The following is a 26843-nucleotide window of genomic DNA, read 5'->3' as shown; positions in this document are numbered from 1 at the left end:
ACCTATATTTCTATCTGACCCGACAATTAAGCACTAGAAATTATTCTTTCTGAGTAAATCTCTCTCCTCGACCGACCCCACCCCTGCCCGTCTCGCAACCCACGGGCGACTCCATCCCCGACGAGGAAGCTCACCACGGCTACCTCCGTCATGAACCTGCTCCGCACCACATCTCCGCCATGCCTACAGTTGCTCCACGTCGCTGGTGCGACGTCCCGCCCCCGTCTACTCCACCCGACTGCGTAACCCCATCTCCGCCGCGAGCCCCAGCCAGATCCTGCTCCGCCTCCATCCCTCCTGCCGCACCGGTGTGGCTTTTTGGGACGGCAAAGAAGCTACACGCACATCCCTTATGTGGTCCCCTGGTATGTACTCATATGAACTAGGGTTTGGTTCATCTCCTGCTTGATTCCCTTTTAATCATTGGATTTGATTTGGGTTACATTGGACGCAATGCTTGCATCAATGGATTTTGCTGAGTGTATCTATATTATGACCGGTGTGTAATGGTTCACTATTTCATCTATGAATTTCGATATAATTTTCATGCTTCTATACATGTTCAGATCTGTCCCCAACTACTATCTCCGTGCTTCCTAGTTCTGTATCATCTAAATTGCTATATAGATCACCCGCAAAAAAATAAATTTCTATATAGATGCTTCTGGATCCTATATATTTTACTTCCAAATGCCAAAAAACATGGATTAAGCGTTCATAGTCTCGTTTTTCGGAGTTGACGGCAGTACGTGTGGTGGATTACAGAAAGTATATTGATATTGCATTGATATGGTGCTTTCAGAATTTACACGCTTCATATATATCATAATTGTGCTTCATTGTCGTGTCAAGTTTGCTTCATAGTTCATTGGCATCATAGTTGTGCTTCCTCACTGTGTACAATTTGCTTATTTTTCATACTTGAGCTTCTATGCTATGGTAGTTTGCTTCGTATTTTGTACTTCTGCATCTACGGTGTGTACAGTTTGCTCCATTTTCGTGCTTCATATTGTTCTGTAGGTGTCGTGTTTTATTCAAATCAGTCAACTCGTCCATCATACATTGTTGCAACCCCAATGGGAACTGAAAAACATGCTCTGTGACAGTGAGATGGACATGGCCCTGGTTGATGTTGGGCATGGTGTGCATCATGAGATTGAGCATCTTATGTCTTGTGTTCTTGTCATCAACATGGAAGCAAACTAGCAAGGACCACACTTGGTGGCCACAGGTCAATAACGTCGGCCACTCAATGGTGCTACCCTCTCTGCTCCTTGCCTGATCTCTCTGTAGTTCACCGGCAGTGACATCCGTAGATTTGTGGAAGAAAAGGATGCATCAAAGCATGGTTTGTAGCGTTGGAAACATGACTTGCTTATGATAGAAGCAAATTGAGCAGATTTGTATTACTTGGAAACACGTCCCTATTGTTCTTGAAGCATGTGCACACAAGATAATGGTTCTTGTTTTAATGGAAAGAAGGTCTTATTTGCTTAGAAGCAATTCTCTAGTCTGCCCAAACAAGTATTTGATTATTTTGATGTGAAAATACAATTCCAATTTAGAATTGCAGTGGCAACATTTTTTTTGTTGCAAACATTGGCAACACATCTGGGAAAACCTTTTTGGATTAAGAAAACCACACGGAAGAGGAAATTCATTTTGGAAGCAAATAACGGAAATACTAATTCATTGGACGCAAATATATGCCATATTGAAGAACATTTCAAGACAATTTGAAGCATATATTCTCTAGATGGAAGCAAATATTACCTCGGCATATGCGACAAATATTCTTACATAGAGACAAATTTCATTTGCACTGGAAGCAAATGATATGAACCTTTTCTTTTGAATGTTTTGATAGATCCAAGCAAATTTTAGTAACAAACAAGGAAATCAAGTTGTTGAAACAGATTTTCACTTCATAAGAAGCCAACAAAATCATTACACTGGACAAAATGTTGTTAGATCAAAGCAAATTTAGCCTTTAATGGAAGCACATTTTAGTATCGGTAGAAACAAAATTTAGTATCGGTAGAAGTGAACATATTCTGAAGTACCAGAATATGAAAGAAAAGGAAGTATATATATGAAATAAATAGCATTACATTTTCATCCTCCCGTGATTTTATGGTGCAGTTAGTGTGAGGAGAAGATTACTTGAAAATTGAGTGGACCCATACCTATCTAGCGTGATTTTAGGCTGTAATTGGCTGTAGGAAGCAAACACCCGGAAACAGACTAACGTCCAAGTACTAATCCAACGTACAGAAGCAACCTAATCTAACGGTGCTCCACTGATCTGATGGGAGCGCTAGGATCAGTAGTCTGATGCCTAGCGTCTCCCTTAGAAGGGCAGAGTTATGTGAGTACCCGTCTCCTTGGGCTCTTCGCAGGCGGGAGCTTTTCAAGGGTGTCGCGAGACGTCAGATCTGTCCGGGCGACCCAGCTAGACGGTCCATGACGGGTGGACCACCCAGCACATCTGGGTCTATCTTCATTGAACGGCGGCGGGCACACCTGTGAGCGCCTTGGGGTGCATTTTTTACGCACGTGGCAGGCAAGACGGGTCCGCCTGGCAGCGGCATGCATCCGCGTCGGGTCCGTTCGGTCGCCCCAGTCATCCAATGCGTTGCAGTCGCACCAACGGCTCTGTAAGTGCATCTAGTGCCCCTTAGTGATTTTGGTGTATTGAAGACTTATAGGTTAAATGACTAATGCGTTTGTGAGTGTACACAGGTCTGTAAGTCTACGAGGAGTTTGATATTTACAGAGAAAATCGACCCCTAAAAATAAAATTCTTCGACTGAAGACTTTGGATCTCTGAAGACCTTCTGAAGACTTTGAAAGTGAAGAAATTGGTGTGACCGTGAAGACTTGGTATTCATTCGAGGAACATGAAGCATGAAGACTTTTGTTTTTGTAGTTTCATTTTCTCTTTCTTTAGTCATAGGAAACACCGTACTGTTAAAGGGGGTCGAGGAAATACTAAGGAAAAATTTCCATGTGATGCTCAACTCAAAATCCTACACCTACCAATCCCTTCGAGTGAAGCCATTGGAAATCTCATACAGTTCAGTCAATTTCTTCAGTGACAGAGACGAAGTTCTTCTGGTCTCTGAGAAATTTGTCCTGACTGAGGAGTTAGGAATTCGCCAGTGCGGATTGCCTACACAGTGAGGAACATGATAGCCCTGAGCATTTTGCTACTCAAAATTCCGACCGTTGCTGTGCTATGCGCCAGCTGTCCCAAAATATCTACCCACCTAACGGTCATATCATTGAAGGGCATTTATGTCTTATCATGTCGGGCTGCTCCCTAGACTATAAATAGCCGCCCCCTACAACCACTAGTTGGTTGGCTGCTTCGAGAGAAACTGACACTTGTCATTTGAGAGCAACCTATCCTCTGAGGACTTTGAGCGAAAATCATCAAGTGAGGAAAAACCCCAAACCCAAACACCTACAAACCCTAAGTGATTGAGCATCACTGAAGAGATTGATCCTGCATGGATCCGACGCTTGTTACCTTTGAAGACTATGCTTCTTCCAGACGGTTAGGCGTCATAGTCTAGAGCATCCAAGAGGAATTGTGGATCGTCGAGTGACCAAGTTTGTGAAGGTTTGGAAGTCACCTGAAGACTTACCACGAGTGATTGGACGAGGTCTGTGTGACCTTAGTTCAAGGAGAATACGGTGAGGACTGGGTGTCCTGAGCTGCGTATTCAGGACTGGGTGTCCGGGACTGTGTGTCCTTGAGTTTAAATACTCAGCCGCTCCAACCAGATGTACGACTGAGACAGCAGTTGGAACTGGTCTACCAAATCATTGTCTTCACCAAGCTTACTGGTTCCATTTCCTCAACTCTTTCATTTCCTTATAATTGAGTTGTGTACTTGTTTATATCTGTGTTTGAAGACTTTCACTGAAGACTTTCTCAATTTTCTCAGTTCAATTTCTTCAGTCTGTTTGTCTTCATCCTGTGTTATCCTGTGCTTACGCTTCCTGTACTCTGTGCCTGTGTTCATTTCATCATGATGACTATGCTTGTATTCTGTTTTTTTACTGTTGAGTACTTATTGCGCTGCTAGTAGTTCTTCGCTAAGGAATTTCCTCACCGGCAAATTCCTCAGTGAAGAATTTCATAAAAATTGCCTATTCACCCCCCTCTAGTCGATATAACGCACTTTCAATTGGTATCAGAGCAAGGTACTCCCTTGTTCTGTGTGATTTTGGTTTAACCACCTGGAGTTTTAGTTATGTCGACCGCAGGTATGACGAAAGTGACATGCCCCATCTTTGACGGTCGCGAGTATCCCAAGTGGAAGGCCATGATGAAGAAATGCCTCATGGCGATGAACAGCGAGCTGTGGACCGTCACTGAGATTGGTCTGACCGATCTGTGCAAGATGGCGGAAGCTGATGACATTCGCAAGTACACTCTTCTCAACCTCACGGCGAAGGATGTCATCTGCTCCAGTCTATCACAAAATCAGTTCAGGAATATCATGCATCTCGATCATGCGAAGCTCGTCTGGGACCGTCTCTCTAAGGTCTATGAAGGTCATCGAACCTGTCACGATCCTTGGTTTGAGGACTTCAAGGAATCTCTCAAAGCGATGACATTCGAATCAGAATCATCATCATCTACATCATGCCTTATGGCAAAAGATGCTGAGGTAACTGAATGCTACCTATCCAAGTCTAGTGATGATGAATCTGGTGATGAATTTGGACCCAACTATGTCAAACTTGCTTCCCTTGCCACTAAACAACAAAGAGCTTTGGAAAAAGTTTACTACATGCTAAATAAGAGTGATGATATGTTGGGTGAAGAAATGGATCAGTCAAAAGCTTTGGATGAAAGTCTTCAGAGACTTCATACTAAGTATGACACCCTTCAAGATCAACATAACACTCTTTTATCTGATCATGAGAAGCTTTCTTATGAATTTCTTCAAAGAAAGCAAGATCTTGAGAAGCTAAGAGTGAGTTATGAAGATCTTCAGAAGGAGCGTGATTCATTACTTGCTCAACAAATCAGCGCTTCTCAGGAAGAATTTGTTCCTCCATGTTTGAAATGCATTGAACGTGAATCTGCTAATTCTTCACCTGAATGTTCAAATGCTGCTAATGTTTCAAATTCTTCACATGCCTCTGCTATCACTAATTTCTCATCTGAGGACATTGCTAGTATCACTGATGATGCAGGGTTGAAGGAATTGTACATGACAGGCATGTACAAAAGCCTGAAAGGGCATCAGGCTCTTTGTGATGTGCTTAAAAAGCAGATCCTCAACAGGAACCCTAGGAAAGAGGGTATTGCCTTTGAGAGAAAACTCAATGCTGATGGTACATATTGGAAGCCTGAGCAGTACCCGAAAACTACATGGGTTGCTACAAAGGGACCTCCAGTTGATCCATCTAACTTATCTGGATTTGCATGTGAATCTCCTCGTTTTGATGATGAGTCATTTGACTCCAGCTATAAACTGTTCAAAAATCAGAATGGTGAAGTATTTGCTAGATATGTTGGCACTAACTGTAGGAACGGCTCCCCTATGAAGAAAATCTGGGTTCCCAAAAGATGCCTTGAAAATCTTCAGGTGAATGTCATTATGACGCCACCTGTAAAGAATAGGAACCCAGATCAAATTCTTCATATGGACCAAATTCTTCATATGGATCATATTCCTCAAAAGGATCAAAGTCCTCATATGAACATCATCGTGCTAACCCGTCTATTTCGCAGGGAAGATCTAAGGATTGTGGATATGTGCATTATTCTTCAAATCATTATGTCCATAAGTCCTCGAAGAATTTCTCTGCATACTCTTATGCTTACTCTAACCCCTCTTATGTGAAACGAAATGGACTGGCTTCTATACCATCCTTCTCGTATGGAGCTCGCAGAATGATGAACTCTTTGCCACCCCTTCAGATGTGGGTGGTGAAGAAAAAGAACTAATCTCTTCTACAAGGTCAGGTCTCCAGACGTACGTAATCGTCTGAAGAATTTGCTGGAGACCCGAGTATGCCTGATATGATGCAGGCTAATCATGAAGAAATGAACTTTCATTTCTCACGTCCTCACACTGCTTTATCTGTTCTGTTGCTTGATGAAATTGATCTGATGAATTGATGTCATATTCTTCACTGATGAAGTATATGAGTTTGTAAGTTGCACTAATTCATCTGCAGGATGATCAACCCAAAGCCACTAAGTGGGTCCTCGATAGTGGATGTACAAACCACATGACTGGTGACAAGAATCTATTGATGGATGCTCCATTATCTCCATCGCATCTGAAGCATATCATCTTGCTGACAAAGGCAAAAGTCAGGTATTGGGTCTAGGTAAGGTTGCGATCACAAAGGATCGACACATGGACAAAGTCATGCTTGTTGAGTCCTTAGGATACAACCTTATGTCTGACTCAATGCTTTGTGATCTTGATATGGTTGTTGTCTTTGGCAAGTACCGTTGTGTTGTGGTTATGGAAGCTGACAATTCCAAAGTCTTCGAAGGCTTTAGGAGAGGAGACCTGTATATTGTTGATTTCTCTACAGGGTCACAACCAGCCGTGTGCTTACTTGCAAAAACTTCAGAAGGCTGGCTCTGGCATCAACGACTTGGTCATGCAGGCATGAGGAATTTGCACACGCTTGCGAAGAAGAAGCATGTCATTGGCATTGAGAATGTCAAATTTCTCAAGGATCACTTATGCGGAGCCTGTGAAGCTGGAAAGATGACCAAGGCCAAGCATCCAGCAAAGACTATCATGACCACTACTCGCCCATTTGAATTGCTTCACATGGATCTCTTCGGTCCTAATCATTATTCTGCTATTTCAAATGAAGCATCTCAATATGCCTTTGTTATTGTTGATGATTACTCTCGTTACACATGGGTACACCTTGTTACTTACAAACATGAAGTGCAGGAAGTCTTCAAACGATTTTCCTCGAGGGCTTCAACCAACTTTGGTGTGAAGATCAAGCACATCAGAAGTGACAATGGCACTGAGTTCAAGAATTCTGGTCTCGATGACTATCTTGATGAACTTGGTATTACTCATGAGTTATCTGCTCCTTATACTCCTTAGCAGAATGATGTCGTGTAGCGCAAGAACATGACTCTTGCTGAGATGGCTCGCACTATGCTTGATGAATACAAAACGCCTCGTCGTTTCTGGACTGAGGCAATTGATACTGCGTGCCACATCATCAACAGAGTATATCTTCACAAATTCTTCAAGAAGACTGCCTGTGAACTCCTCGCTGATAAGAAACCCAATGTAAGTTATTTCAAAGTCTTCGGTGCTAAATGTTGGATTAGAGATCCTCATCACAACTCAAAATTTTCACCGAAAGCACATGAAGGGTTTATGCTTGGTTACGGAAAGGACTCGCACACCTACAAAGTCTTCAACAATGTTCTTCACAAGGTTGTTGAAACTGTAGATGTGCGGTTCGATGAAACTAATGGCTCGCAAAGAGAGCACCTACCTACTGTGATAGATGAACCAGCACCTAAGGAAACTATCAAGTTCAAGGCTACTAAGGATGTCATTCCTACTGAAGAATCTGCTGAAGAATTCATTCTAGAACATGAAGAACGTCGAGCTAATGCACCTCAAGAAAATACTAAAGAAAATGGTGCTGAAGAAAATGCTGATCAAATTCTTCAACGACAACCAGCTCATCCTCGCATTGCAAAAGAAGTGCAAGTTGAAAAGATCATCAATGACATCAAAGTGCCAGGTCCTCTCACACGCTCAAAAGCTTCACATTTGTCTAACTTTTGTGGGCACTATGCTTTTGTCTCTATTACAGAGCCCACTAAGGTAGATGAAGCATTTCTGGAGCCTGAGTGGATTCAGGCCATGCAAGAAGAATTACATCAGTTCGAGCTCAACAATGTCTGGGAACTGGTCAAACGTCCAGATCCTCGCAAGCACAATATCATCGGCACAAAGTGGATCTACCGCAACAAGCAAGATGAAAATGGCCTTGTGGTGAGGAATAAGGCACGGCTTGTAGCTCAAGGCTACACACAGGTTGAAGGAATTGATTTCGATGAAACTTTTGCACCTGTTGATAGACTTGAGGCTATTCGCATATTACTTTCTTATGCTAACCATCATGATATCACTTTATATCAAATGGATGTGAAAAGTGCATTCCTCAATGGTAAGCTTGAGGAAGAAGTATATGTTGCTCAACCCCCAGGTTTTAAAGATCCAAAGAATCCTGACAAAGTCTTCAGACTCAACAAGGCCCTCTATGGCCTCAAGCAGGCCCCACGGGCGTGGAATGATACTTTGAAGGAATTCCTCATAACGAAAGGCTTCAAACCCGGTTCACTCGACCCTACTCTTTTCACTAAATCTTATGATGGTGAATTGTTTGTGTGCCAAATATATGTTGATGATATTATCTTTGGCTGTACTGAGCAACGTCATAGTGATGAATTTGCCTATATGATGAGTGAAGAATATCAAATGTCTATGATGGGAGAGCTGAAATTCTTCTTAGGACTTCAAATTCATCAACAACGCAATGGCATATTCATATCTCAGGAGAAATACCTCAAGGATGTACTGAGGAAATTCGACATGCAAGATTGCAAAGGCGTCAAAATTCCTATGCCCACAAATGGCCATATGTGCACTGATGAAAATGGTAATGAATTCGATCATAAGGTATACCGCTCCATGATTGGCTCTTTATTGTACTTATGTGCACCTAGGCCAGATATAATGCTTAGTGTTTGCATGTGTGCCCGATTTCAAGCTACACCGAAGGAATCACACCATAAGGCTGTGAAGCATATTCTTCGATATCTAGCTCACACACCAACACTTGGATTATGGTACCCCAAGGGCTCGGCTTTTGATCTCGTTGGATATTCTGACTCTGACTATGCTGGTGATCGTGTGGACCACAAGTCAACATCTGGTACATGTCATTTCCTCGGACGATCTGGTCTGTTGGTCCTCGAAGAAATAGAACTGCGTATCACTATATACTGCTGAAGCTGAGTACATTGCCGCTGGTTCTTGCTGTGCCCAATTGCTATGGATGAAGCAAACTCTCAAGGACTACGGCGTCAACATGAAGAATGTGCCAATGAGAGTGCCTTCAAGATTGCTCACAACCCAGTTCGGCACTCGAAGACAAAGCACATTCAGATTCGTCATCATTTTCTTCGTGATCATGCGTTGAAGGGCGACATTTCTATTGAGCATGTGAAGACTGAAGAACAGCTAGCCGATATCTTCACAAAGCCCTTGGATGAGAAGAGATTTAGCAAGTTGCGGTGTGAGCTAAATATCCTATAATCTTCGAATGTTCTTTGAGAAGGACACTCATCCTAACACTTATGCAAAATTGATGACTTAGATGTGCAACACATGAAGAAATGTTTTTCTTCAATTCCATGAAGAACAACACTCTTAGTGTGAAGAAATTAACAAAGAATTTGATTCTCAGAACCCTACGATAATTGTACGCGGTGTATGAAATCATCATTCTTATACGGTGGGTCACACCACCACCAAAAGTTGAAATTCCTCGATTATTCATATTCTTCAACTTTGCATTGTCTTCACTACTTCCGTCATTTTTCTTCATTGACTACATATATATATATAAGTTTATGTCCTCTAAAGCATTCACTTATTGCTAATTCTTCAAGTTGGTTTTTTCTGCTAAGTGAATGTGATCGGACCCTTTCCCCTCTATGCTATACTCAACCCAATCTTTTCACAAATTCTTCATGTGTGTTCTATTTGAAACTCATTCAAAAACTTCACTGTGTCCTTGTCAGCTGAAGAAATTGCGAACAGAACTTTAAAACCTATCTTATCTAAATTTTTGGCTTTGCCGCTCAAACCGTTCCGCATCCCACGATACACTTATCCATTCACCCACGATCACACACGATCTCCACCTCTCAGTACGTCGGTGACACATGTCATGCAAATGAGAAGGGTCAGGGGCACGTTCGTCCAATTTCTTCGGGCGAGCAGTTTTTCACCGTGGCTATAAATACCCCTCCGTCCCTTCCTCACTTCTTTTACTCCGCTCGACCTTTCTCTCCAGCTCGAGCTTCTCAAACCCTAGTGCTGCCGCTACTTCATCATCGCCGATGAGGAAGAGCTTCACTGGCTTGACCTCGTCGCCGACGTACTCGCGCTGACCGCGGAAATCTTCACTCCGCCACCGCCGTAGCCGTCTTCCTCCGCCGAGTTAGGGCGTGGAAGATCTACACAGACGAACTTCATCTCTACACCTCACTGTTCGTCGTGTTCTTCGTCCAGGGTAATTAAAAGTTACTTTTACTGCCCTCGTTGATTCAATGATTATCTTCAAAATTTTCAAAGGTGTTTTTCTTCATAGCTTCACACACTAAACACCTCACAAGTCATCTGTTCTTGATTCGTTTCTCTAAGCATCATTTTTCTTCAAGATTCCACAATTGTGTGGATCTTCGATCTATACAACTCTGGAACCAAAGACAAAGAACGCTTAGTGAAATTCTTCAAGACCCATCTGGTCAAATTCCTGAAACTTGTTCTTTTTGAAAAACCCTCTGAGAACGCATATAACCTCTCCAAATTCCTCGCAACTATACTCTGTTCACAGGTACACATGTCAGCTGCTGAATCACTAGGTTCTCATCAACTTAACTCATTTGCAGCGTTCCTCGAAGAAAATTTGCATACTTCTTTAGAGAATTCAATTGTCCAAATTCCTCAACTGAAGAAAATGGCTGACGGTAAGAAGCCACAGAAAGGAGGAAAGAGGCCTGAGGTCAATACAGCGTTTGAGATCCTTGATGAAATATATGCTGGGTACTGCACACCTACTGAGGAAACCAAGAATGAGCGCAAAGTGCGCATTCAGAAGATAGAGAGGAGATGGGCTAGAGAGTGGAGGGAGTACGTATATGTCACTCCCAAGTATATGAAGAAATTTGCACTCAATCCTCCATGCCCAAGAGCTCCATTGGCACCTGGCCAAATCGCTGATCCCACCAGCCTCAAGTGTGGTGAGGACTATCCTGATGAATGGGCCAAGCGCCAAGCCAAGTTGGCTAAGCAAGCCAAAGAAGCAGTGAGGAAATTCAATGAAGACTCTGCTGCTGCTGCCTCTCCTGAGGCCTTTGCTGTCAAGCCAAAGAAGGATATGTCAAAGAAGCCTGCGCGCAAGCCAAGTGCTTCACCAACAATGCCCTCAAGGCCAAGTTCCTCAGCAATGCCCTCATGGCTAGAATCCTCAAAGCCCTCACGGCCAATTCCTCATGCTGCTCCTGTTCCTCCAAAGTCCTCAGCTCCTCCGCCAAAGCCCTCAGCTGTTCAGACTAAATCCTCAGCACCTGTGCATCTCGCCTCGTGCCAAAGGACTGCAGGCATCTCCATTGCCTCAGGTGTCTCATCTAGTTCCTCAGCTGGCCCCTCACTGCTGAAGACAAAGGCCACTGCTGGACGAGGTCCTCGCCCAAGTCCTCAGAAGAAACAAGTCGCTTTCCAAGTGTCGTCTGAAGAAGACGAAGCTGATGATGATGAACTTGCAGAAATCATCAGAGACAGGCAAGTCAGGGCCGCTAGAGCCAAAGGAACAAATGTGCCACTGCTTTTGGATCCCAAGTTGATCCTCGACTACATTGATGTTTGGCACAAAGACCCCAACACTCCCATGCCTGACTTAAAGCTGACTCCAGGCCAAAGTCATGCTGACCCACTTCATCCAAGAAGAAAAGTGGAAATTTGAGAAGGCCAGGCAAATCAAGAAAGTGTAGTACAAGAAAGAGCGCTATCTGAAGAAAAACATTGTGTCTATGACAACTGAAGAACTTGTCACTATTCAGACTGAGATCAAGAAACTCAGTGATGACTTTGACGCATATCGCGTTGATTGGCTTGGAGCCAAGGTTCATTTTGTGAAACTTGCGGATAACTTCACTTCCAATGTTGCAGCCCCAATGCAACAGGAAATTCCTCAGGCTGAAGCATCTGCTCAGCCTACTGAAGAAAATGCCAGCACCTCTGATGACAATTAGGCTACTGAAGAAAATGTGAGTTCTAGGGCTGATGACTGCATTCCAGCCGCTGAAGAAATTGCCAGGACACCCACTAGTGGTGCGCCTGAAGAAAATGAAGAACTCAGGGCAACTGCATCAGTTGTGCCTGAAGAAAATCAACCAGATTCCTCAGCTGCTCCTGCACCAACTTCAACTCCAATCCTTCCATCTGCATCAGATGTGAAGAAGACCAAGGCAGCAGAGCGGGCTGCAGTGAAGAAAAGGAAAGCATCAGCTGCTTCAGATTCTTCAGCTCCGAAAAAAATGAAGCCTATGGCAAGTTCATTTGCAAATCCCATTGATGTTGTTCCTATCTCAACCAGGCCATCAAAGGACCTTGTTCTTTTTGATGAAGAATATGTGATCCCCAGCGGATCAGATGAAGAAACTCCTTCTGCTGCTTCGTCAGAGCAGATTGATGAATAAATAGAAGTGGATGCGATCCCTTCAACACCTGTCATCCCCTCGCCCATGCCTCAGTTCACAGCTGAAGAGGCTGGCATTGAAGAAATGGAAGATGAAGATGTGGACGTTGGCTGCTCCACACCCGTAATCAGTGATGAATTCTGGGACAGTCAACATCCAAACTCTCCAATGTTCACACCGCTGCAGCAAATACCTCAGTCGCCTGCACCAACTGTTCAAATGGGCTCTGAAGAAACTCATCCCACTGCATCTGTCCATGAGGAAATTCCAGCCACTAGCGCTGAAGAAACTGCTGCTGCTGAACAACCAATGATGCAGACTGCCAGTGAGGAGGAACCAGAAATTCCTCAGCCTGAAGAACCTGCGATTGAGATTCTTGAGGTCATGATGCAACTCACTGGCATTCCTCTGCCGAAGCCAAAGGATCCATTCTCACGCAAGCAAAAGTTCAAGGCTGATGATTTATTCGGCGATCACATATTCTTTGAAGATTACAACCCATATAACTCTGCTCGCATTAGGAAGAGGCGTTTCTGGACTGCTAGTCAAGCCAATTTCTATTCCTCAGTGCTGTTCAACAAGGAGAAAATCTTCTACCATGAGCATATTCCTCACGTGGATATGGAATCTCTGTCGTGCTTCGCACCAGTCATCAGTGTTCTTCATGATGTTGGACTGCTAAACTTTTGCTCTGACATCTGCGATTGGAACGAAGAACTGATTTTTCAATTCTATGCAACGCTGCACATCACCGGAGATGCTGAAGATGTGAATTCATGGGTGCTGGACTGGATGTCTGAAAACACTCACTACACTGCACCAGCCTCTGAATTGCTTCGTTCTCTACCACTCAGTCCTCCCCTTGAAGAAGCTCGCTGCATCTACAGTGAATCTGAGCTCACACATCATTACATGCAGGTGTTGATGAAACCTTTGAAGTCAGGTCAAGCACCAAGAACCAAATTCCTCGTGAAGGAATTGTTGTACGTGCCTAGAACTGTCTATCGTATTCTTACGAGGACAATCAGTCTTATCAAAGGCCACGACTCATCTGATGAGGAAATTGTTGGCATCATGAAGAATCTGGTATTCAACATCGTTCATGGCATTTCTGTCAATTATCACGATTTCTTCATGAGGACTATGGCAAATGTTGCACTGTCTCCATTTGAGCTGAAGCCTTATGCACCTTGGATTACGAGATTCCTCAGGACAAGGTCTTCACTCAACTACAAAGCTGATTTCCAGAATCACCTCAGCTACTTGCCCCCAATTGAAGTCCTCAAGTAGACATATTCCTCAGTTGATGGAAAGGGCAAGGCACCAGCTGTAACAGATGAAGGCATTCGTCCATTGGATGGTCAGTCTCGCAAAGCTACATCTTATTCCACCAATGATGACTCTGCCAATGCACCCAAGTCCACTCCTCAAGCCACTGCTCCGCGCGTGATGACTGACCGTGAACTTCTGCTTAGTCTTCACCAGAAGGTGGATCGAAATCACAAATGGGTTAAGCGTCAGTTTGGTTCACTTCTTCACAACATGACTGCCACACACAATGCAGTGAAGAAAAACCATTACTACCTCCATCAAGTCTTCGGTCGCACCTGGGCAATCCTGTCACATCTGTATGGTGAAGAAGATCTGAAGAAAATGGGTCTCAATGAAGATTTTGACTGGTCTGCACCTCCACCGAAGAAATTCAAGAAGGTCAAGGTTCCTTCTCTGGTGGCCAGCTCTTATTCTTCATCGCGCGACACTGATGAAAATGAAGACTTAGACGACACTACGACAGGCCCTACTACAATAAACGACCCCAACAACGCTGGCGCTCCTGCATCAACTTGAATTTCTTCAGGGGCGTTAGTCCTCATATTTGATCCTTTTGGTCATTTGATGACAAAGGGGGAGAATTTTGAGTTAGTCTTCAAGCGGGTCTTTCTATATGGGCGTTTTTTTGTTAAGTTACAACTCTCGTTCTTCTGAGACTTTATTGGATCGAGTTGTAAACTTAAACCCGATGGTGCTCTGATACTCTTGATACGTTTTTCTGCATGCTTATTCCTCGTTAATATTATTGCACGCATGCTGAATTACATCAGTCACCATATTTCATCATGCATTTCAAATTCTTCACTGTTATATGTCAAATGCGTGTACGAATTACAAGATATAGGGGAAGATCTCCATGATTCAACTCTTCAAGTGTGCATTGCTTCAAATGCAAATTCCTCACTATGCACATCTTCAGGGGGAGTTCTTCTATATCTTGCAATCAAATTCCTCAATATCAGTACTAACACTTCATATGTTTATCCCCTTTGCAAACTTAACCTATATTGTCATCAATCACCAAAAAGGGGGAAATTGTAAGTGCATCTAGTGCCCCTTAGTGATTTTGGTGTATTGAAGACTTATAGGTTAAAGGACTAATGCGTTTGTGAGTGTACACAGGTCTATAAGTCTATGAGGAGTTTGATATTTACAGAGAAAGTCGACCCCTAAAAATGAAGTTCTTCGACTGAAGACTTTGGATCTCTGAAGACCTTCTGAAGACTTTGAAAGTGAAGAAATTGGTGTGACCGTGAAGACTTGGTATTCATTCGAGGAACATGAAGCGTGAATACTTTTGTTTTCGTAATTTCATTTTCTCTTTCTTGAGTCATAGGAAACACCATACTGTTAAAGGGGGTCGAGGAAATACTAAGGAAAAATTTCCATGTGATGTTCAACTCAAAATCCTACACCTACCAATCCCTTCGAGTGAAGCCATTGGAAATCTCATATAGTTCAGTCAATTTCTTCAGTGACAAAGACGAAGTTCTTCTGGTCTCTGAGAAATTTGTCCTGACTGAGGAGTTAGGAATTCGCCAGTGTGGATTGCCTACACAGTGAGGAACATGATAGCCCTGAGGATTTTGCTACTCAAAACTCCGACCGTTGCTCTGCTATGCGCCAACTGTCCCAAAATATCTATACACCTAACGGTCATATCATTGAAGGGCATTTATGTCTTATCATGTCGGGCTGTTCCCTAGGCTATAAATATCCGCCCCCTACAACCACTAGTTGGTTGGCTGCTCCGAGAGAAACTGACACTTGTCATTTGAGAGCAACCCATCCTCTGAGGACTTTGAGCGAAAATCATCAAGTGAGGAAAAACCCAAAACCCAAAACCCAAACACCTACAAACCCCAAGTGATTGAGCATAAATCAAGAGATTGCTCCTGCGTGGATCCGATGCTTATTACCTTTGAAGACTGTGCTTCTTCCAGACGGTTAGGCGTCATAGTCTAGAGCATCCAAGAGGAATTGTGGATCGCCGAGTGACCAAGTTTGTGAAGGTTTGGAAGTCACCTGAAGACTTACCACGAGTGATTGGACGAGGTCTGTGTGACCTTAGTTCAAGGATAATACGGTGAGGACTGGGTGTCCTAAGCTGCGTGTTCAGGACTGGGTGTCCGGGACTGTGTGTCCTCGAGTTTAAATACTCAGCCGCTCCAACCAGACATACAACTGAGACAACAGTTGGAACTGGTCTACCAAATCATTGTCTTCACCAAGCTTACTGGTTCCATTTCCTCAACTCTTTCATTTCCTCATAATTGAGTTGTGTACTTGTTCATATCTGTGTTTGAAGACTTTGACTGAAGACTTTCTCAATTTGCTCAGTTCAATTTCTTCAGTCTGTTTGTCTTCATCCTGTGTTATCCTGTGCTTACGCTTCCTGTACTCTGTGCCTGTGTTCATTTCATCATGATGACTATGTTTGTATTCTGTTATGTTTACTATTGAGTACTTATTCTGTTGCTAGTAGTTCTTCGCTAAGGAATTTCCTCACCGGCAAATTCCTCAGTGAAGAATTTCATAAAAGTCGCCTATTCACCCCCCCTCTAGTCGATATAATGCACTTTCAGGCTCGCGCGTGGTGCCCGTGCCATCTATTTTCGAGTGGCATGCCACGAGGGCCTCTCGGTGACTCTCTGAGCCGTCCAACCTGTTCGGACGGCTCGCTCCCGGGTGACCTGGATATTTGATGGCCACATGATGGGTGGATTTTATGCATACTTTGTAGAGTATATTCTAGTGCCAAAATCCTCGTATCATATCCATCTAGCACTTATTCATGTCTTTAATGCATAGTTTTCTGTATTTACTTGTTTTACCAAGTTTGTTGCATAATTATTTATTTATTTATTTTCCTTTATGTTGTGCTCTTCATAGGTGTGTTGACATGTTCATGATCTTAGGACATCAAAAGAACCAAGTTGGGAGTCAAACATAGAAGTTTCAGGCACCAAATCAATACCCTTTGGAGAGTTTGATGATTCAAGGCCTCTAACACATCGGGCTTTTCTCTAGCAATCCAATGAGCCCAAAAACGTCAAAATAGGAGTTCATATAAAGAGCAGCTCCCGAAGTCCATAGAGAATGACGGCCTTCCATATGAGCATAGCCGTTTGTATGGGAGCTCGTATGACCTTCAGGCAGCTCCGAAAATTGGCCAGAACTTTCCCGTTTTTGCTCCGATTTTGTACCCATTTTCCCCTATGGTATCCTTGATGAACAAGTGTTGTATCAGACGTGGATTTGGATCCCCTAGAGCCCTTGTATGAAAGGGAAGAGGCTAGATCAATGGAGCACACCCCTTATAAGAAGACCTCCAGCCCTAGTCACCACATCAAGCCATCTCCATCCTCCACAAGTCTCATCTATAGCCACCACACCTATGTTGCAGCAACTCCACCATAGAGACAAGGGCCTAGACAAGGAAGAAGGAAGGAAGGAGACGCCAGCACGCCGGCCCTCCGGCCAGCGCCCTCCTCATCACCGCCTCCATGCCTCTCTCCGTCTCCCACTTCGTGTTGGCTTGTAACATGTCCCTAAACTCTGTACTCCATCACCATATTTGATTAATATAATTAGTACTTGGGGGAATAAGATGAACTCTAGTATGTACTAGTACCGATTTTCTTATCAATATGTTATCCTCTTCACATGTTTATGTTAGTAGTCTTCTTGATGTTGGGTGAAGTCGACCATTCAACATATGTAAATTTTGGATGGAAGGTTATTATACTGTTGGCAGACCGGCTGGTTGCAGAGGTGGGTGCGTGACAGGCCCTATCTCCCTTCATCCCGGATCTTTGCAGCAGGGGCTAAACGGAGACCACTTTGACTGCGTCCACGGGGACCTTTTCCCCTTAATCACTATTTCATAACCGAAGTGTGGAAGAACGGTCATGGTGTATGTGATAGGAGCTGCCACATGTATGCATAATCTGTACCGGCTCCGCCCACAAAGATAAACATGTAAAGTGGCTTATTATTCATAGAACATACAGGTACTGATGACTCTGAACACCTTGAGAATGCCCTTATTTACTCAATCGCCGTCCGTTCATTTTATTCGCTATTTTATTTATGTTTTTACCTCCTCATACTTGTTTAGATAAAAACGCCCTTATTATCGTTTCCGCTAGCAACTGACGAATAGGTTATTTCCAGATAATGCTCTGGGTGTAAAAATAGCCACGTAAGTGACGACGTAGCTACAGGGTTGGTAGTTACCTCTACAACACCGCTCCTTGTGGGATCGGCATACTCTGCTTACCACGAATTGCAATAGCGATGTGCCCTTGTAGGTCATCAAGCTTTTCTGGCGCCGTTGCCGGGGAGCAAAAGCGTTCGGTTATTACCTTCCCGCTCACACATAGTTTATTTTGTTAGTTGTTATTTATATCAGAAAAGAAAAATATACTACTAAACATGTCTTGTGAGATGTCTATCCAGCATCATATGGAACTTGCGATGGAAGAAAAGAGGTACAAGAGTCTACCATTTTTGGCTACCGATTAAGCAAACTTGAAAGACTGGATTAAACTGGCCAAAGAATGCTCGTCACTTATACTTCATTCATATCGGGTGTCATGCACATATTGTGGATCCAAAGAGCACCTTCAATATCAATGTAAGTACAATATTGATCCTGTATTAGCAAGATATAAAATTCTTAGTAAATCCAATGCTAGTACGGAGGTTTTACAATTTGTGCTTGTTGCGGGTGCTGATGAGGTTCTACATTACATATTGGGTATGAATATTAGAGATGCTATCCTTGATACATTTTACATTGAGTTTCAGCCTATCCATATCTTTTTCCTAGATAATTTATGTGATAATGCATTGGTTGTCAATGAACAAGAGTGGATTCTGTCCGTCCTAGAAGCAGAAAAATTATTGCAGGAATCCCAGAAAGATGAAGGAAAGTATGCAAACAATGAAGAGCAAACAACCCCCTATGATGAATGGTTAGGAGAAGTGGTAAGAGATCATGAATTAAATAAGTATGAAACTAACTTGTAGCAAGATAAAAGGAATCACAAAGAACAACTGAACTTGGATGAACAAGTGTGCTTAGAAGAAAAGGAAAGCATCGAGGAAGAATAAGAGGAGGAAGAAATTCACCCATGCCTACGTCTCACTTCCAAGAGTAACCTCTTGCGCATACTTGATAAGTTCTTTGACTCAAGAAGTGTATTATGTCTAAAAATACGTTAGAACTGCTAGGAATCTTGAAGAGGAAGAAGAACACAAAGAAAAGGGGATCACGATAAAAGAATTGTTTTGTACCCCACATTTATTCAAACTCTTTGAGACGCCAGAATCAGAGTATGATAATTCTAGTGTGAATGAACTTGATGCATCCCCCAAGTGTGGAGGATAATGATCAGGAGTTGCTAAGCATCTTATTTGAAGAGCTTAGTATTAGCTATAGTGATAAACTACATGAAGGAAATACTCTTGATTTATCTACTCTAATGTCCAACTATGCTTCTTTGAACGATTTACTTATGCAGGAGAAACCATTAAGTAGTGTTGAATTATCCACTCCAAAGGAATAATTTTATGAAGTGTTCCCCTACAATGGTAGCCAAGGTGATGTATTAAAATTTATTCATAAGTCTCTAACCCTTGTACTGCAGAAGTACATGGAGACGTGTCTACCTAGTCTGGTGCACCAATTATCGCTTGAGAGCGAGGACCTCTTCACATACATGATGCCGATGCACCACAAGAGGATACGGCTCCGACCACACTTTGTTATGAGATGCTCCAAACAGTGGTCAGAGGCAAGTCCAGCTACACATGGTGTGGATATCCTCCAGTGGATTTGTGGAGCATCAAAGCCTAGCTATATGGATCTAAAGAAAGCGCTATCGGGAGGCAGCCCAAAAGTAAGTAGGAGTCTTTATTAGTTTTGAGTCATTATAGTTTAGTTTGCATTGGCACTTTGCATGAACTGTTGTTAAAGTTGGTTTGGTTAGTCTTCATTAGGTGAAATTTTTGTCTACTCAAAAATTGATATGTGGTACAATTGCACGGTTGGATCTTCTTACTATTTTCCTAGTACAAGTGTTGGAACTAATCCCGCAGGAATTTTGGAAGAAAACAAAGTTCTAGATGAAACAAAAGAAAATACGTCATTTTATAAGACCAGCCATGATCGTATGCACCATCGTATCAAGAGAGGGAGGTGCCAACCAAAAACATCCAGAGGTGACAAATCCAACGATGGCGTGTCATGTGAGCGCAAGTGCTCGTATACTCGATCATATGTCTCCTCAACGAAGACAAGCATATTGCAGAGCCAAAGACAGCGTCCCGTACGAGCGTGTATGCTTGTATGAGTGCTTTTATGAAGCTCTGGCAAAAGGTAATCGGAGATCCAGAGCACAAGACATCGTTTTGTGGGAGAGCTCATGCTCGTATGGTTGGGTGCCGATGGTGTGTGCCACAACAGAGTAAAAGATGGCGGACCGTACGACCAAGAGCGGTCCTACATGTGCTCGTACCAAGGCAAGAAAATGCCCAATTTATTTGTTTAAGACAAGGTTAGTGGACTGTATTTTAACCATCCGCATGCACTTTAATGTTTATTATTCACCATTGAAGCCTCCCAACAAATAAACTTTGTAGTTCATCATGCTTTCTTTTATTTCTTTTGCCTGGTTGGGTATATGAACTATGCTCGTATACCGAAGCATGTGTTCTTTTTATCTTGTGTGTTTATTTTTGCAAAGGTTTGGACCTAGTGTGGTGACACGTATGGTATGGTGCCAACCGTATGAAAAACCCCACAAGCCACGCACGGTCGCTTCGATTTGACAAAATCTTCAACTACAAGTGCCATGTTCTATTGTACAATATCAAAAACGTTTGATGAAGCGTAGGTCCATGTCCATTTTAAAGGAGAGGTTACTTGCACCTCAACGGTAAAAAGTTTTTACTAACCGTTTTGATATCTAAGCTTGGGGAGATAACTACTTTCCATAATCTCCTTCAATAACCTACACTTTTTCCTTTTGTTTCATAATTTTCTTGAGACTAGATCTTGCAAAGTTCTAAGCTTGGGGAAGTTATTTTTGCATGTGTAGAGTCTTGTTCAATGATCTTCATCTGATGAATACCGTGCAATCATATGTGTCCCACTATTTTATAAGCTTGCTTAAGTATTATTCTCTGTATTTGTATAAGGGAATCACTTACTCAAGTTAGGCCCCATATTGCCAAGTTAGTATTTTTATGCACCTTCTTCAACTTTTGGTTTAGCTTGGGAACAATCTTGTGATCCTCTCAAAGACACTGCCACAATCTCTACTTTTACAACAAAAAAGTGATGATGGTTGTATAAAAAGTTTGAAACTTGTTAGAACTATTCTAAAAGAAAAGGACATGGAGTAGCTCAACCCCATGGTGTTTGATGCAATAGACTGAGTGGTCCTTGCTTTGAGTGTTGTTTATATGGAATCAATATTCCTCAGTATTCAAGATTATGCCAAAATATGTGTTGCAATACATGGCGCTTGATATGTCTCAGGCGTATCTACTTTTCCAAACACTTATGCTATTGCTTTGGACTCTAATTTGTATGATTTGAACGAAACTAACCCGGACTAATGTTGTTTTCAGCAGAATTACCATGGTGTTATTTTTGTGCAGAAATAAAAGTTCTCGGATTGAGCTGAAAATTTATGGGGAATATTTCCAGAATATATAAAAAAATTTGGCAAAGAGAACTATCGGAGGGGGGCCACCCAGGAATCACGAGCTCAGGGGGTGCGCCTAGCCCCCAGGGCTCGCCCTGTGAGCTTGTGGGTCCCGCATGCCTCCGTTAGCCCTAAGCCCAACTCCATATGTAACGGCTCGGGGAGAAAAAATTCAGAGAGAAGGAATCATCGCGTTTTACAATACAGAGATGCCGCCACCTCCTGTTCTTCATCGGGAGGGCTGATCTGGAGTCCGTACGGGGCTCCGGAGGGTGGAATTTGTCATTGTCGTCATCATCAACCATTCTCCATCAACAATTCCAAGATGCTCACTGTAGGGAGTGAGTAATTCCTTTGTAGGCTTGCTGGATGGTGATGGAGTTGGATGAGATTTGTCATGTAATCATTCAATTTGTTAGGGCTTGATCCCTAGTATCCACTATGTTCTGAGATTGATGTTGCTATGACTTTGCTATGCTTAATGCTTGTCATTAGGGCCCAAGTGACATGATTTCAGATCTAAACCCTCTATGTTTTCATGAATATATTTGAGTTCTTGATCCTATCTGCTAATTATATGCACTTGTTATTGTTCTGATACGTAGACCCCAAAGTGTTAATAGTTGGGACACTCTCCGACGATAACTGTCATTCGAGGAGTTCATGTATTCACCATGTGTTAATGCTTTATTCCAGTTCACTATGAAAAGGAGGCCTTAATATCCCTTAGTTTCCTTATGGACCCCGCTGCCACGGGAGGGTAGGACAAAAGATTTCATGCAAGTTCTTATTATAAGCACATATGACTATATATGGAATACATGCCTACATTCGATTGATGGATTGTAGCTATTGTGTATCTCTCTAGGTTGTGACTCCTACATGATGAATATGCTGGTGCAATATCTACCAACCTTGTGATTTGGAGATTATCGACAGAAACAGGTATGGACTGATTTGTTTGATAGTCCATAAAGAGAGAAAAAGTCCATACACAACTGGAGAGAATGTTGTCTCCAGTTTTGAGTTTGAAAGAACTTCACTGAAGTATATCTGTGTTGCAGAGAAGAACGAGCTATATTTGTTGAAGTCATATAGTCGAGAAGATTGATGTGAAGAAGGCGACCCCTTGAAAGTTCTCCTGAAGAAAAGCTTTTGATTCGGTACTGTCGTCCAAATAAATGGACTGTAGCGATGGAAGTCGAAGACAAAGTGAAGACGTAGTATTCATTCCATTGTTCTTCTTTCATTCTTTTGAGTCACAGGACCTCCGTACTATTAAGAGGGGTATAGGCTATCGAAGCTTAAGGTCTGATTTGATGCGTAGCCAAAACCTATGAAAGTTGCGAGATAAATCTCTTTGTGCTCCGAGCAAATACTTGTCGACAAGAGACTGTGATCTTCTTTGCTGCAAGGGATTTGTCTTAGAACGAGGAGTTAGCATTACTTGCTTCGCAAGCAATTTTACTGTTGTGCTCAAATCCGATCGTTTGACTCGTGTCGTTTGGCCATTGGCTGATCCCGATGTGTCTAATTTGGTCATTTCCCATTAGGGAAGGCTGCGGCTATAAATAGGCACCCTGCTCCAACATTGTTCGTTGGCTGCTCCGCTTGAGTTTATGAGAAGATGGTTCTGAGCAACCCCTCTCTGAGTGATTTGATTTTAAGATCCACCGAGAGAAAAATCAACAGCCCGAACTTAGACAATGGTTTAGCATCATAGTGGTTCTGAGTTAGAGTTCATGTACCTATTACTCTTGAGAGTTGCGCACTCTCTAGACAGATAGGTTTTGGCTCGAGTGTTGAAGAGTTGTTGTGTTCACCGAGCTAGATCTTCAGCAAGCAAGAGTCATTGTGGTCGCGAAGGTTGACCAAAGGTTTGGAGATTGCCGACAAGGATCTACCACGAGTGAAATCAATCTGAGTCTGACTAGCTCTGCGTTGAAGGAGAATAGGGTGCAGAGAGTTTATGTTCCGTGTTAAGTCACAACCCCTCCAAGCAGACGTAGCCCTTTGGCAGAAGGGTGAACTGGTGATACGTCCATTTTGCATCATGCTTATATTGATATTTATTGCATTATGGGCTGTTATTACACATTATGGTACAATACTTATGCCTTTTCTATCTTATTTTACGAGATTTACATGAAGAGGGAGAATGTCGGCAGCTGGAATTCTGGACCGGAAAGGAGCAAATCCGAGAGACCTATTCTGCACAACTCCAAAAGTCCTAGAAATTTACGGAGAATTATTTTGGAATATATAAAAAATATTGAGCGAAGAAAATACCAGAGGGGACCCACCAGGTGGCCACAAGCTTGGGGGCACGCCCCTAGGGCTTGTGGGCTCCTTGGTAGGGCTCCGGTGCCCATATTCAGCTATACGAAGCGGTTTGACCTAGAAAAAACATAAGGAAGATTTTGGGACTAAGTGCCGCCATCTCGAGGCGGAACCTGGGAAAAAGCAATCTAGGGCTCCGGCGGAGCTGTTCTGCCGGGGAAACTTCCCTCCGGGAGGGGGGGGGGGATCGAAGTCATCATCATCACCAATGATCCTCTCATTGAGAGGGGGTCAATCTCCATCAATATCTTCAGCAACACCATCTCCTCTCAAACTCTAGTTCATCTCTTGTATTCAATCTTGGTCTCAAAATCTCAGATTGGTATCTGTGGGTTGTTAGTAGTGTTGATTACTCCTTATAGTTGATGCTAGTTGTTTTATTCAGTGGAAGATCATATGTTCAGATCCTTAATGATATTCAATACCCCTCTGATCTTGAACATGAACATGCTTTGTGAGTAGTTATGTTTGTTCCTGAGGACATGGAGGAAGTCTTGTTATAAGTAGTCATGTGAATTTGGTATTCGTTCGATATTTTGATGAGATGTATGTTGTCTTTCCTCTAGTGGTGTTATGCGAACGTCGACTACATGACACTTCACCATGATTTGGGCCTAGAGGAAGGCATTAGGAAGTAATAAGTAGATGATGTGTTGCTAGAGTGATAGAAGCTTTAACCCTAGTTTATGTGTTGCTTCGTAAGGAGCTGATTTGGATCCGCATGTTTCGTGTTGTGGTTAGATTTATCTTAATTCTTCTTTCATGGTTGCGGATGCTGGAGAGAGGGGTTAATCATAAGTGGGAGGCTTGTCCAAGTAAGGACAGAACCCAAGCACCGGTCCAACCACATCTCGAATTATCGAAGTAACGAACGCAAATCATATGAGCATGATGAAAACTAGCTTGACAACAAATCCCATGTGCCCTCGGGAGTGCTTTGCTTTATATAAGAGTTCTTCAGGCTTATCCTTTGCTACAAAAAGGATTGGGCCACCTTTCTGCACCTTAGTTACACTTGTTACTTGTTACCCATTACAAATTATCTTATCACAAAACTATCTGTTACCGATAATTTTAGTACTTGCAGAAAATACCTTGCTAAAAATCGCTTGTCATTTTCTTCTGCTCCTTGTTGGGTTCGACAATATTACTTATGGAAAGGACTACTATAGATCCCCTATACTTGTGGGTCATCAATTGGTCTACCAAATCTAAATGTCACCATCAAGCACTAGTGGTTCTTTCTACTTCACTGCAATTCTTTTAGGAGTTATTATTCATGCTCTGCGTCAACAGTATCTGATCATTGTGTTTGTTTATCACTCACTCGAGTTTATCTTCGTGTATCAATCAGTTGTATTCCCTTCACTCTGTTTAGTTATTATCATTACATTTCACTCGTCTCTCGCATCATGTTTTGTCTCGTACTACTACATCTGTTTGCATGTTGTATTACTCTCATCGTAGTTAAACCCACAATTTCCTGAGCTCTTACTGTTATCAATGCTTTCATTGAAGAATATGCTTCTGACGAAGAAGATTGATTCTACTTATTTCCTTCTTTACCTTACTCCGTTGTTGTGAGTGGGATCAGTTTCAAAACATTCGAAAGAATTATTGAATCTCCCATTCACCCTCCCTCTGGTCGATATACTCTCGGTCCTAACAATTGGTATCAGAGTGGGTACTCCATGTCTCTGTTTATTGAAGGTCTAACGCCCTTAGAGTTTTGAGTATGTCATATGCAGGTAGATCCTCGCACTTTGAAAGATTTCTTATCTTCGATGGAAATGACTATCTATACTAGAAGCAACATATGAGAGTCAGGATTCAAGCTACCAACTATGATCTATGGAAGTTTTTGGAAGATGGCTACACCATTCAGCAACCGAACAATCTGAACACCAATGATAAAGCAATTCTACAACTGGATGCTCAAGCAAAAGATATCAATTGTAGCAGTCTATCAAAATGCATATTCCTTCAGTTCCAAAGACTCAATACTGCAAAGCAAATTTGGGATGTCATCAATGATTCTCATGAAGATTTTGTTGCTAGATCAGATCCCCACACTCAAATGCTTCGTGCCATGTTCACGGGATTCAGAAATCTTTGTAAAGAAAGTGCCGTGGAACTCACTGATCAATTGACAAACATTGTTGAAAGACTACATCAGCGAGGAGTAACTGATATCACCGATAGAGATATGGTCAACAAGCTTCTCATTCCTCTTGATGAATCCTTCGATCACATGGTAGCTAAAATCAAACAAAGACCAGAATATGAAGAGCTTCACTTTGTTGAGGTTATGACACTGATGTCTAATCATGAAGAAAAGATGGAACTGGAAAATGCCAATCAAGAATCTTCTTTGGAAAGTGAAGGATAAATTCTCTCACACTATGGCAGTTCTAAAGAAGAAGAAGATATTGAGAATCAACACACCATCACCAGAGAACTTGAAATGCTCACACAAAGGCTAAGTGATCTCAAAAGACAGAACTTGTATCTCGTGAATGATGATGAAGATGAGATGCCTGAATTGTTAAGAATGAGATTGCCTCCAAAAGATATGAAGTGCTTCAAGTGCAAATTATACAGACATCTCATATCAGACTGCCCCAGCTGGGAAAGACCAAGCAATAGATGGAAATATCTTCACTGCAATGGATTCGCTCGAATGGATCATCATACTAAGCTCTCGAAGAACAATAAATCTCCATCATCATCTTCCTCGACGAGACCAGTCACTGATGTTTAGGCCAAAGCTACAATCGAATCCAACATGAAGAAAATCTCTCAGCCGAACGGGGCATACACTGACATGAGAATGCATTTTGAAGATGATAATTCTCACTCAGATTCTAATGATGAAGAGAATCAAAGAAGGATAGGAAGGAGCAATGCCTTCATTGCATATGACTCATCAGACAACT

The 26843-nt window shown here is 42.5% G+C and overlaps 1 long non-coding RNA gene and 1 pseudogene across 1 annotated transcript; both read left to right on the top strand.

The window, feature by feature from the left end:
- Window positions 1–62: 62 nt before the first annotated feature.
- On the top strand, window positions 63–1472 carry LOC119330952. The gene is made up of 2 exons (XR_005160331.1): window positions 63–365; window positions 1107–1472. It is a non-coding gene; the product is annotated as an uncharacterized LOC119330952 (long non-coding RNA).
- Window positions 1473–4277: 2805 nt separating this feature from the next.
- On the top strand, window positions 4278–26296 carry LOC119333459 (annotated as a pseudogene).
- The last annotated feature ends 547 nt before the right edge of the window (window positions 26297–26843 follow it).

The sequence above is a fragment of the Triticum dicoccoides genome, chromosome 7A (genome assembly GCF_002162155.2).
Source record: "Triticum dicoccoides isolate Atlit2015 ecotype Zavitan chromosome 7A, WEW_v2.0, whole genome shotgun sequence".
Lineage (NCBI taxonomy): Eukaryota > Viridiplantae > Streptophyta > Magnoliopsida > Poales > Poaceae > Triticum > Triticum dicoccoides.
Note: the sequence above shows the minus strand (reverse complement) of the source record. Positions and strands in the feature narration are given on the sequence as shown.